The following is a 13,154-nucleotide window of genomic DNA, read 5'->3' on the forward strand; positions in this document are numbered from 1 at the left end:
TACTTGATTCAGAGCCATTGTAGTCAAAGGGCTGCATGGATTCTTGATATTTTTTGAATATAAGGTACAGTTAAGAACCAAGCTGAGCAGTTAAGAACCAAGCTGTCAAAATTAGACAGCCAGTCCAATCACAGACCCAGAGAGAGCCAAACTCTTAGCAGAACAGCTCTAAAGGAGAATGAGAAGAGAGAAGCCTTGCTCTCCTTCTTTCATATGGAGCCCCAAACCACTTCCTCTTCTCTCACTGAAGCAGGGAACGAACATCGGATGCAATGAGTCAACAATCCTTCACACAACCCATCTGCAAAAAGTGAGCATTCCCAGACCATTTCTGAATCCTCACTGGTATTAACCTACCCAAAGATAATCAAGAGCCAACATCAGTTCTTATTTCTTAATTTGCTTCTTCCCATCAATCCTCTCTCCTCCTCTCTTTCCCATAATCCTTTCCGTTGCCCCTAGAGACTAATTTTTTTCAATCCATTTCAAGTTTTTCGTAATCAAAACAGCCTCACTGTTGTCACTGACTGACTTTCGAAGTAAATGCTATTAATTCAAATTTCTAAAGCAAATTTATATGAAAAATAATACTTTGGTCTGTTTCATAAATCAACCCGATGTACCATTTCATTTAAAAAAAGTTGCTGTTTAAAAAAAAGTATGTAGGAAGATTTAAAAGAATCAAAGGAAAATCTCACACGTTAAAATAACTTACTGAAAATAAATAAATAAATAAACATAACTCAAAAGATATTTGTTGAGCTATTAAGTCAATAGTTCTTCTGAAGCCAAAATGGATTCCTGAAAACTAAGGTCATATCTTCAAGTGACACCTGCTCCACAACTTTTCCGTGTAGTAAACCATTTTAGAGTAGATCCTGTAAATAATCTAAGCTCATCATATTCAGGCAATAAACCACCAAAGTTCATTTCAAATTGGTTCTTAAAACAGAAGTTTGTGGACTTGAAAACTACCCGCCCTGCATTTAAGGCTGCAGGGGCAAGTTCCTGACAGTCTCCCCAAAGAATCCAACTCTATCTCCATTCCCAGGCCCATCCACTCCACCCTCCCTGATCCAACCCAAGAAGCTAACATTCCAGAAGAAAGTGGAAAGACAAAAAGTATCCACAAGGGTCACAGGATGGCTCCCACCAAATGATGGTTCCATAAAAAAGAGAACTCCGTAACCTAATCCAGTGGTGTCACCAGGTATTTCTCAACAAAAACAAATAATGTGCTGTTGTCATTTTCAATCTCTTCTATGACTGCAATACTGATAACCTACTCCACAGGGTGTTTTAAGGATCAAATGAAGAGATCTATGTAAAGCTATTATGAAAACTCTAAGGAGTTATGTAATTCGTGGTTATGACGGCTTTCATTTTTATTTGGTCTAAGATACCAAATGAAAACAGACCAAAGCAAAATAACAAAGCAGTCAGGCCTACTGTGAAACTGGAGATTCACACCCTCAGGCAGAAGGGCTTTGTCCCAAACATAGCTAGCTAGTAGGGCTCTTCCAACTGGATTTCAAAATTAAATCTATGTAAGTTTACAAAAGAAAAGGAGGCTGAGACTTTGCCAAGGTCATACAATCAGAAGAGAGATGTAATGATAAAAAATATGTTCAAGACCTGCAACTGGTTGAAGATACTAGAAAATTTCCCCCATTTGGCAAGAAGCCTGTTTCAAGCAGGTGGTAAAGCCAGAATCCACACTACAGTGAGTTAAGAAATTAATGACAAGTAAAGATGTGGTAATATTCCACATAGTCTACATTTTCAAGTAATAAAAGGGACAAAGGACATAAAACAAAGGAGTGCCACGGTATGGCAGGGAGAGGCGGCTTCAGTTCCCAAAGGCTATTCAAGCACCACAGTGACTAATTTATGAAGAACACTGAGGACTCAGATACATCCCACTGCTTCCCGTCTTATGCTTGAGATCTAAGGCATAGAGCTTGAAGAACTTAAGGACAAATCAGCTTCAAACCAAGTAAGACATTCGTGCAAAAAAAATTTCTCTTGGACTGTAGATAGAAAACATTAGAGGTAAAACAACAAAGCTTCTAGAAAAGAATATAGAACATCTTCATGACCTTGGCAGGGAAAAATCTCTTAGACAAGACACATAAAAGCACTAAACATAAAGAAAAAGATTGATACATTAGAATGTGCATCAGGTGGCACAATGAAGAGAGTAAAAGTAAGCCACAAAATGGGAGAAGATATTTCCAATATAAACAACTAGCAGAACTCTCATCAGTCCTCAAATAACGTTGTTTCATTCAGCGTGGTTTTGTTATATAACATTGATGAGATGTCATAGGAACTTAATTCTTGTTTATACCACAGCCTGTGTAAAACTAGTTTCATTCTACATCCCTTCAGTTAAAGTTACAGAGGTTAAGTGAGGACTTACTATATAAAATAATTCTACAAATCAATAAGGAAAAGACAAACAACTCAATATTTTTGATAGGCAAATAGTTATAAAAGGGTATTCAAAAAGCCTATACATAAAATAAGTGCTCAACCTTTTAGTCATCAGGGAAACGTATATACCCAAAAGAAGTACACAGATATTCACAGCACCATTATTCATAATATCCAAAAAAGTCAAAAGAACCTAAATGTCCACCACAAGTGGAATGGATAAATTGTGACTTATTCATCAGAAGACTACAGTAAGACAATAAGAGTGAATGAATACTGCTACCTGCAGCAACATGGATAAATCTCACAAACGCAGTGTTGAGTGAAAGAAGTCAGAATACATGTTTTAGTATTCATTATATGTTAGTCTTCAAAAACAAGCAAAACGAATCTATGGTGTTATAATCAGAATAACGGTTACCTTTGGGGAGAGGGAATTCGGGGATGCTGGTTACATTTCCTTTCTTTATCTGAGTGTTAGTTACACAAGAATGATTGCTTTATATTATGATTTGTTTCTGTAAGTACACATACACATTTTTAAAAACTTAATGTTATACTTATTTTTAACATTTATGTTAGTATTTTCAGACTCTGAACTTAGAAACTGTGTTTTTCCTCTATTAACACAACTATTTAGAGCAAGTTGGGGGCCTGCAGCTAGCATGCAGGTGAAGTCTGAGCATAAGACTCCTGGATTCCTAGGAACCATCACTTATTTGTCTTCAGAGATGCCAGGGTAGCAACACAAACTATTACAATCCCATAAGCGTATGCTTCCCTCATAGTTACTTGGCTTACCTCAATAGGGAATTAAAATCCTTGGGCAGGATGATGAGTTATACTAGGCTCAGAATATACTCTTGAAAAACTATGTATATATCTAAAATAAACCAAACTTTTCTGTTCCAGAAAGAGTTAAAATGTGCAAAGTGGAAGAGCTTTCAACTGTGCCTGCATTGACTTTATCTGCCCCTTTTATTGTACTGCTCATGATTAGCAGTTCAGAGACCTTTACTACTGACTCATTTATTAAGGAACTACTAAGTCAACCAAGACCCATAATCACCTAATAAATTTTAAGAAAAACTTGAAAGAGGAGGGTCACATAATCTGAAATCTTCTGTGACTCTTCCTCAAATCTTCTATGCCCACAACGTCATCACGTCTGATGCTTACTTTATACTATTTTTCAGATTTGTACCTTTTCCCTCACTACTACTTCTACCAGGCCCTAACCACTTCCTGCCTAGATTATCATAATTTCCCTTATCTGATCACCTGATGACAGCTTTCCCAACTCCAATCCAATCTGTACTTCATTACCAGATAAATTCTCCTAAATATAGATTTTTCTGTCCCAATTATTCTAAAGCTAGCTTTAAAGAGCCTTTAAATCTGGACCAACTAAGGAACTCATCTATTCACTCAATAAACAAATAAGTTCAATACTCACTAAGTAACTGATAACTGCATTTAGCCCCTTGACTTCAAAGAACTGAAGATGGCCGGGGTGGGGAAGGGGATGTGGGGAAGGGGGGAATAGAATCTATGAATAAAAAAGTAGAATATGATAGTTTACATCCTATAATAGTGACATACATATATAAACAGCTTCAGGAGTCCAAAGACAACTAACTCTGAGGGACACAGGGAAAGCGTCACAGAAGTGATGATATAGTTTAGATTTGGAAGAATGCAGAGAAGTTTACTAGGAGAAAAAAAGAAGGAAAGCATGCCTGACTCACCATTACTCACCACAGGAAACCATCACTTTAGTCGGAACACTCACCATCACATAAGCAAATTCCCATCCTGCATTTGCTCCCGGTCATGCAATGCATAGTTCGACCCTGATGCAATTTCTTACTACCATCCCTTCTGTTTTCAACCTTCGTCTTTATCCTGTAACCGGCACTACAGAGTTTTGCCCATGGCACTGTTCTCTGATCAGTTCAGAATGGCACACTTAACGGGCACACAGGCTCTAGTGTCAGGTTCCTTGGGTTTGAAACAGAACGTACCTCAACCTAGACCTAGTTATTTAACCTGTCGCTCTTTTTCCTCTTGTGCACAATGGGGGATAATGAGAACCTAACACATGGGGTTGTTGTGAGGCTTAAACAATATGTTAAATGTGTAGTAAACATAATGCCAGAAATAAAGTAAGGGCTGAAAAGAAAGTCCTACCTGTAACTGGTAATACTTCATAGATATTAGGCCTCTCTCCCCAATCAGAACATAAACTGTCTGGAAAGAGACTCTATCTACTACGTTTATATTTTCTATAACATCCAGTATGGACTGGTACTCAAATATTTTACAGATGAAACTCAGGAGAGTAAAAGGAACAAACAGACTATCAGTTATCACTTTTGGTTTCTCAGGAATATTAGTAATTCCTCTAAATTCAAGATACATATGACTGTTTAAATTTCCCCCTTTAAGGCCTCTGATCATGATATTTGCTCATATGTACTCAAAGAATATGTTCTGAAAAACAGGAGACTGCTGATAATTTATCTAAAAAAACAGACTAAAAGTGGATAGCATGGTGCTTTGTCTCTTAAAATAAGGCACCTAGATGACAGTTTTCTCAAACCCTAATTAAATATGTAATGTTTTACCTAATTAGCTCTAAAACATCTCCTCTAAAACATAACCTTTTACAAAATTGGTATTGGGGAGAAAATGACTCTTTTAAAAGAAACTATAATCAAGCTTTTTGCTACCTTTTCCAAGAGCCACACTTTGTATATCAAGGGCCTCCTGTATTCAAGTTCATGGCCTCTTTGATAGCAAACCTAAAAAATGAGGATTAGCACACCAGAGTCCCATTAAAATATTCCTGTGGCATATCTAGAACAATTCTATCACTCTATTTGCTTGTATATAAAGAAGGTTTCTGGGGAAAGTTACTCAACACTAGCTGCCGATCAAGGTTAAAATGTATGCAAAACTTATCTCATGTTAGTTACAACACGTGCCATCAGCAAAGAAATTAAATCTCATACAGCTTTCTTTGGAAGCTAACGGGAATACCACGGATGTCTAAACTCTCAAAAGGACACTCTCATTCTTCCCTTTTCTTCACCACTGCAAAGGAAACAGACAAGGAAAAAAATCTCTTCGGCCTTTAGGCCTGCATGTAAGTATGAGATGAAATACTAAGCTTAAAATAACACACAATGGGAATCAATGCGGCATCTATCTACCCCCTCTTGAAGTCAGCTCAAAACACTAGACAGCAGAAAAGCTCACCAAGGATAGCAAGGAAGCCCTAGTCAGAAGAACAATATTCAAAACAAGTCTGCTTCCCAACTTTACTGTCACTGTTCTTGTGTCTCGAACTCCAGATACTGTCCTTTAAAAAAATAAACTAAATATATCATGATGAAATAAACATCACTTATTTTCTGTAAAAGCAACTGGTGAAACCAGTTGAATCTTCAAAATCTAGTACTCAGAACTGCAGCCATGCAAACCCTGGGGCATTGAATGCCTCGCTCAAAAGTGCAAGCAGGTCTCCTGACCCCAGACCATACCCTCAGTTTCCCTTGGCCTATCTGTTATAGAGAAGGAGGGGCAAGGTCAAACAGAGGGGAGACTTGGGGTACAGATATACAGTTGACCCTTGAACAACATGGGGGTTAGGGGCACTGACCACTCCACGCAGTCAAAAATCCACATATAACTTATGACTCCCCAAAAACTTAACTACTAATAGCCTACTGTTGACCAGAAGCCTTACCGAAAACATAAACAGTCGATTAATACATATTTTGTATGTTATATTATATACTGTATTCTTATAATAAAGCTAAAGACAATATTTAAAAATTATGAGAAAATATGTATACATCATGACATACCTATCTTTTTCTTAATTTTTTCGATAATTCTAGGCTATGCATTTCATCCAAGATTTTTCAATTGTCACAAATCTCCAAATAATCACTGAAAAAAAATCTGTGTATAAATGAACCCACACAGTTCAAATCATACTGTCAAGTGTCAACTGTACATTAAAGGAATTAACTCTAAAAATTATGTACAAAAGTTGCTGGGTGAAAAAATGTCTCCTACTGTAGGAAAGAAATAGAGGCCACACCACGTACTGGGAAAACGAGGCCAAGGTGGGTGCCACTTATCAAACTTATGAACACATGTCTGGAACTAATTCTCAAAGTTATGCATTTGCCTCAGAGAGGTTCCTCACTGTCTTGCCTACAACTTAAATCTGAACGATACTTGCCCTTTGGGAGTAACTACAGCTATAATCTGTACAATATCATCATGCAGATGGTTAATATTTGATTAAAGTATACACTCTGGCCACATCTAAACATAATTCTAGTCATTAAAAGGCACTTTTATGCTTTAATCTAAAACTATCATAAAGATGACCAATGGTAAAATGTTCCCCCTAGTATTTCTTGGGTTTGCACAAAGTACCCAGTCCAATTCTCTCTTTTCCGTGAACAAAGGGATCTGTTTACTGCTGGGGACCATGAGTTAGAAGCAGGATGACTGCCCGGTGTCTGGGCCAGAAAGCCCAACTAGTCCCACTGTGGTAGTGATAATGTCGAGGCAGCATATTCTGTCCCCATGGGGACCAATCAGAGGAAACAACTTGTACAATTAGTATGTTTTATGCTAGGAGCCACATGCCACTGGAAGCACCCATTAGCTACCAATGGACAAGTGCACTGGTTTCAAAAATTTGAAACAACAAAAGACTAAAGAGTCATAACAATAGTAAATGCTACACCTGATTCCTGACTAGATCCTGTACTGAAGGGGAAAATGCTATAAAAAACATAATTGAGCTAACTGACAAAATTAGAATACCGATTGTAGATCAGATAAAAGCACTGAATCTGAATCAATGTTAAATTAACTGAAGTTGATAACTGTACTATAGTTATGTAAGAGAATACCTCTATTAGAAAATATACTATATAGAGATAATGGCCCATGATGCAAGCAACTTACTCTCAAATGGTTCAGAAAATAAATATATATTGTGTGTGTATATATATGTATGTACGTGCATATAGAGTTGACTCTTGAACAACAGGAAAGTGAGTTACACAGGTCCACCTACATGCAAATTTTTTTCAATACACAGTCGGCCCTCCATATCCCCAGGTCTCAAATCTACGGATTCAACCAGCAGTGGAAGGAAACAGTTGGGAGTCCGAGGATGTGAAGGGCTGACTATACGCATTGTTCTCCGCTATTTTATATAAGAGACTTGAGCATGCCCGGATTTTGGTACCTGTGGCAGTCCTGGAACCAATCAATATCCCACTGATACAAAGGGACAACTGAGTTTTGGGAGTCAAAAGTTATACGCAGCTTTTCAACTGTGTGGGGTCAGCGCCCCTAACCTCCACATTGTTTAAGGGTCAACTGTATATACACAGAGAAAGTGCAAATAAGGTAAACAGCAAGATGCTAACAGTAGGTGAGTTTGGGTAAAGGGTAAAAGAGTCTTCCTTGCACTACTCATTCCTTGCAATCTTTCCGTCAGTTTGAAAATTATTTCCAAATAAATAGTGTTTTTAAATGTCATCTGTTGGATCGGTACCCTCCACCTTGTGCCTTGCTGTTCTAAACTAGCTGGGCAAAGAGAAAGTGAGCAAAGGCTAGAATAAGGAGGAGGAGCTTACTCTATTCTCTCAGATGACAGGTTTATTATCACACGCAATTTTTGAAAAATGATAGTAAATAGCCCAGACATTAAAGTTTTTGAATCTGCTGGTTGGCCAACAACCATATCCCACTAGGAGCTAAAAGACATTAATTTATATACTTATTTATTTATATTCCAGTCAGAAGTTTTTAATTAGACAGCCAAAAAAAAGCAAATGAGAAAAATAGTTCTGTAAGAAACTGTCTAAAATAAATGAGTAATAGCCAAGAATAGGCTCTCTCTTCACAATCCCATCTGCTTCTCTTTCCCAGGTACATACCCAAAGAGGATGAAATGTTTATATCTCCATGCCTAGTCAATTAAACTCAAAGGAGACTTACTGAGCAAGCACATTAATGCAAGGCAGACTACCAAGAAATCCTAAAACAGGATCACAGAATCCTTGGAGAGAAACAAACAATAGAGAACAGCAAGTCCAAACTCATTTTACAGATGAGGAAAATGAAGCTCAGAGAGAATATCGTGCCCAATGTTGGCCTGTTACTGGTCAAGTCACAGAGCAGGGACACCAGAGCCCTTTCCCAGCACCGAGGAGTTCCTTTCCAAGGGCTGTAAGGACAAAGAAAGGAGCCGGCATTACCTTGCATCAGATGAAATCAGGTAATCAATAACTAAAGCTGATGGACCATTGTAAATGCATGCTGGAAATCTAAAATCACGATTAACACTACAGCTCATATGTAAACCAATTCATTTCAACTGCTGCTACCACCTGCAACTGTTTAAGATCAAGTCTCTTGTAAAACCTATACCACCCTCATCCTGATTTATTACCAGAGAGAACTCTCATTTTAAATAAGTTAAAATAACATTTATTTTGGCAAGAATCTCCAGACTGTATTACACACTGCTGGGATTTGGGGGAGCATAATCACTTCCTTCCTCCCCTCCAGGTTCTATCCAGTTGCCATACAGTCTCCAGAAACCGAGTGCAGGTCAAAGCCTAATGTCCTCTTCATGACTGGCAAAGCTGCAATGCCTCCTTCTTCCCATCCTGAACTGTCCTTACCCACCCAGGCCCAGCAACAACAGGAAAGCAGGTCACAGAGGAAGACAAGCCTCTCCAGAGGTAAATAGGTGACACTATAAGCACAGCGCTGGGCAGTGTTCTGGTGCAGAGACCTCACACCTGGCAGACAAGGGCCAGTGTTAGGCTCTCCCCAGTGTACCCATCATAAACAAAACAGGAAAGAAATCACTCCTGTGGGAAGGAAAAAAGTGAGAGGGTAAACAAAGCCCAGAAGAATGTGTTCCAATACTGCTCCCACCTGCCAGATGACAACCCCCTGAATGAAGGGACACACAAGCAATAAGAGAACAAGCTTCATGGGAATCAGAACACAGAAAGGATGCCCTCTGCACAAGCAATAAGAGAACAAGCTTCATGGGAATCAGTGCCACCACTGAGAGGCACTTGGCCACAGCATGGCAGGCAGAGAAAATAACAAGCTAGAGACAGTCCCAGCACCACTAAGGACAGCCTACGTGACTCTGGGTAAATCCTGCAAGCTCTTTGGAGCACCCTTGTTATTAAACGCAATCAGGCGTGTATATTGCGTGTTGATTATAAAACACAAATATTGGCTAATGTAGTCATCCTTCACTCATTGCAACTTTCTCTTACCCAAACTCCATGTTTAGATTTGCTTTTATAAAGGCAAAGTCCCATCAGTTGTCAGCAGCTTGTCCCTCTCACTATATCCGGCACCACATTACTACTTTAATTTTCAATCCCTGATAAGTCACATTACTCTAAGTCTCTCAAAGTATCATTACCAACTGCCAAAGGGTGCTTATGTATCCCACACAACATACACAATGATGCCATGAGAGCAGCTGCTGGGGGACCTTTGACAGTGTTACATTATGCAGGAAGTGTGACGGTGCTGCATAAGCACAGATCTGTGTTCAGTAGGAAGTGACTCTTCCTGGCTGGGGGGTTCTAAATGCTCCTCCCATCACCTAGATGACTGCTGGCCACAAAGGGAGAAGACACAGCAAGCTGAGTGAGAGCAATGCTCTTCAGCCAAGGACTCGCACGTATTCTGGGTCTGCACAGCACTACTAGTTGATGCAATTTTAAATTTTACTTTCAATAGTCCGCTTGGTAATCAAAACTATGATTTCTAAAAAGCTATGACTTTTACAATATGGAAAACTATACTGTAATATTGAAACTATACATGATTCCCTTCCTCCATACCACTGGAGATTCACTGGGTTAGAAAGGCAGAAAGACAGCAACTTGTTTGTTTGGGGTGGGGAGGTAGGATATACAGGAGAAAATACATGGGTACTTAGCCCCTGTCTAATTACCCAACCCCACCAGGAACCGTGGCCTTGCTCACAGCCCTACATAATGAAGGGGTGACTCTACATGCAGTTTTCCATAAGCGTCCGATCGCCACACAAGTTTGAGAGGGGAATGTATGTCATCCTTCTCACAGTTCTTAGCAACCCTGCTAGAACACGGGGAAAAGGAGTTGGGAGAGCAATGAAATGATGCTTTTGATTTGCTTCAAAACCCAGCTCTGCTCCTTCCCAATGGGCAACAGTGCAAAGTTAAAGACTAGAAACTCCATAGCATTATCACCTGTGCCCTTCCACCATTCAGATGGCTGGCTGCTCCCTATCCTGGGAATGCTTTAACGCAAACGGTTTGTCAGTGTTAACTGTGAAGGGTGGGCTCTAGAGTCAGCCCCACATCTGTCTGGATCTGATTTCTGACTTCACTACTTCAGATTTCCATGATCTTTAGCCAATTACTTAACCTCTATGAGCCTCAAGGTGCTTCACTTGCCAAATGGACTTACAAAACTCCCCCTCATACTGTCATACTTGTGAGGAGACATATTAACCCCTTTGCACCCTTAACCATAATAACCAAAACAACTTCTATAGATATTTCACTGGTAAGTCAATAAGCTTAAAAAAAGAAAGAAAGAAAGAAAGAAACCAAATAAACAAAAATCCCACATAGCAAGTCAATTAAATGCTAAAAAAATAAAAAAATTAAAAAAATCCCAAGAATGTCAACTGTCTTCACTTCTTCACTTCTTCACTCTCATTTTTATACAGATCACCTACCAGCTCTGCAGAGATTATAAGAATGGCAGTATACATCCTCCAGGCTTCTATTTGTTTTTCTTTTTTTTTTTTTTGGAAAGAAATATCACACAGAACTCTAATATATGAAACAGACTCAGAGACTCTGCTTACTTAGTGGGGGTGGGGAATGGGGGACCCAAAAGCCTATATACTCTCAAATCCAGCAGTAAGACTCCACGAAGAGCAAGAAATCCCCACACTAAAATGCCTCTGCACAAAAGCCTTCCAACTTTATAATTCAAGATTCTACCAAGTCTAGAAAGTTGTCTTCAGGTAATAAATGGCTGATGGAAGACTGGTTTGCAAATTCTTTCAGGTATCTTTCAACTGCAAGCCCCTCACCACTCAACAGGGTTGTTATCACCTGACCACGGCGGGGTAAGGGGAATCAAATCAGTGCATCACCTGGCCCTAGCCTGTTCCTTGAGCTTCCCTGTCCCCACACTCCCTCATCCAGTCTCTTCACCCATCCTATGCCTCAGCCAGACCCAACTTCTCACTTTCCCTCCTCATAACATTTCCATGTCTTCAGACATGCCATTTCCTCTATCTAGAATGCTCTTCTCTACCTGGAAAACTCCTGCCTATGCACTAAGACTCCTTAACAATTTAACCACCTCTGTGAAGCCTACAGTTATAACCCCTAGCAGGGCCACTCTTTCTGAGCTTCCTAACATGGCATTGCATACACTGAATTGAACTGACCTCTTCACTCTGATACAATGCTGGCAAGGGCATAAATTAATGCCACCTCAATGGAAGATGACTTAGCAATACCTATCAAAATTCTGAATACATAAACAACTTCACGCAGCAAGTACACTTTCAGTGACTTTTTCCTCCAAAAGTTTATGTATAAAAGGATCTTACTTAGGTCAACACTTTGTAAAACAAAAGACTGGAAACCACCTAAATTTCCATCAAAGCAAGATTAAATAAGGTATATCCATACTGTGGGATACTATGCAACTGTGAAAAACAGTAAAGCTCTATACATATGTATACAATTATGTCCAGTATAAATTGTTTTAAAAAGGCAAAACAATGTGACAATGTGTACAGTGTGCTACCCATTCATGGAGACAGAGTGGGGAATATGAAAAAACATATACATACTATATACATACACACTCATACACATTTCTTTTCTAAACTGATAATGGTGATTGCCTCTAGGGAAGAGAATGGGGTTATGGGGACCAGGGGAAGGAAAGAGGCTTACACTCTGTACATTCTCTTGTATCATTTAAATTCTGTACAATAATCACTTGTTTAAAAAAAAAGAAAAAGACAAAAGAGAAGAAAAAAAGAAATCACCTGTGCAGATTTCCCTGGTAGCCTGGGAGTACACGGACTACTTCCTATTCATCTCTAAGTTCCCAGGGCCTAGCACTCAGCAGGCACTTAATAAATACTTGCTGCAGGAATAATTTTAACTTCTTCTCTTATAGTAAGTGAGGCTGTGAACTAGTTACTTAATGGTGATAACTTAAAAAGCTAACACTTACTTAGCACTGAGTAGCACCAGGCACTATCCTAAGGACTTGACATTATTAACTCCTTTAATGCTCATAACAATCCCATTACACAGATGAGGAAACTGAGGCCTGAAGAGACTAAGTAACTTGTCCCCAATCACACACCTGGGTAACACGGCAGAGCCAGGATTCAAAAGCTGGCCCCCAAACCCTGCTCTTAAATGAGGTTATACTAGTCTTCACATACCTAGGAATATACTGAAATAACTAAACACTAAAGTACACTCCTTACTGAACACTTGCTACAAAAATTTCCTGCCAACTGCTTAATTATAAAATATGTTGAAATAAAGAGTTAGGCCACCATCTATGTGGGGCTGAGGAATCCCTAATCTACACTCTGATCTTGGCTT

General features: G+C 39.1%; 1 protein-coding gene across 1 annotated transcript in view; it reads right to left on the minus strand.

Moving 5' to 3' along the window:
• XPO6 (exportin 6) overlaps positions 1-13,154 on the minus strand; it is a 98,044-nt gene that overhangs the window by 67,579 nt on the left and 17,311 nt on the right.

The sequence above is a fragment of the Pteropus alecto genome, unplaced genomic scaffold (genome assembly GCF_000325575.1).
Source record: "Pteropus alecto unplaced genomic scaffold, ASM32557v1 scaffold44, whole genome shotgun sequence".
Taxonomy (NCBI): domain Eukaryota; kingdom Metazoa; phylum Chordata; class Mammalia; order Chiroptera; family Pteropodidae; genus Pteropus; species Pteropus alecto.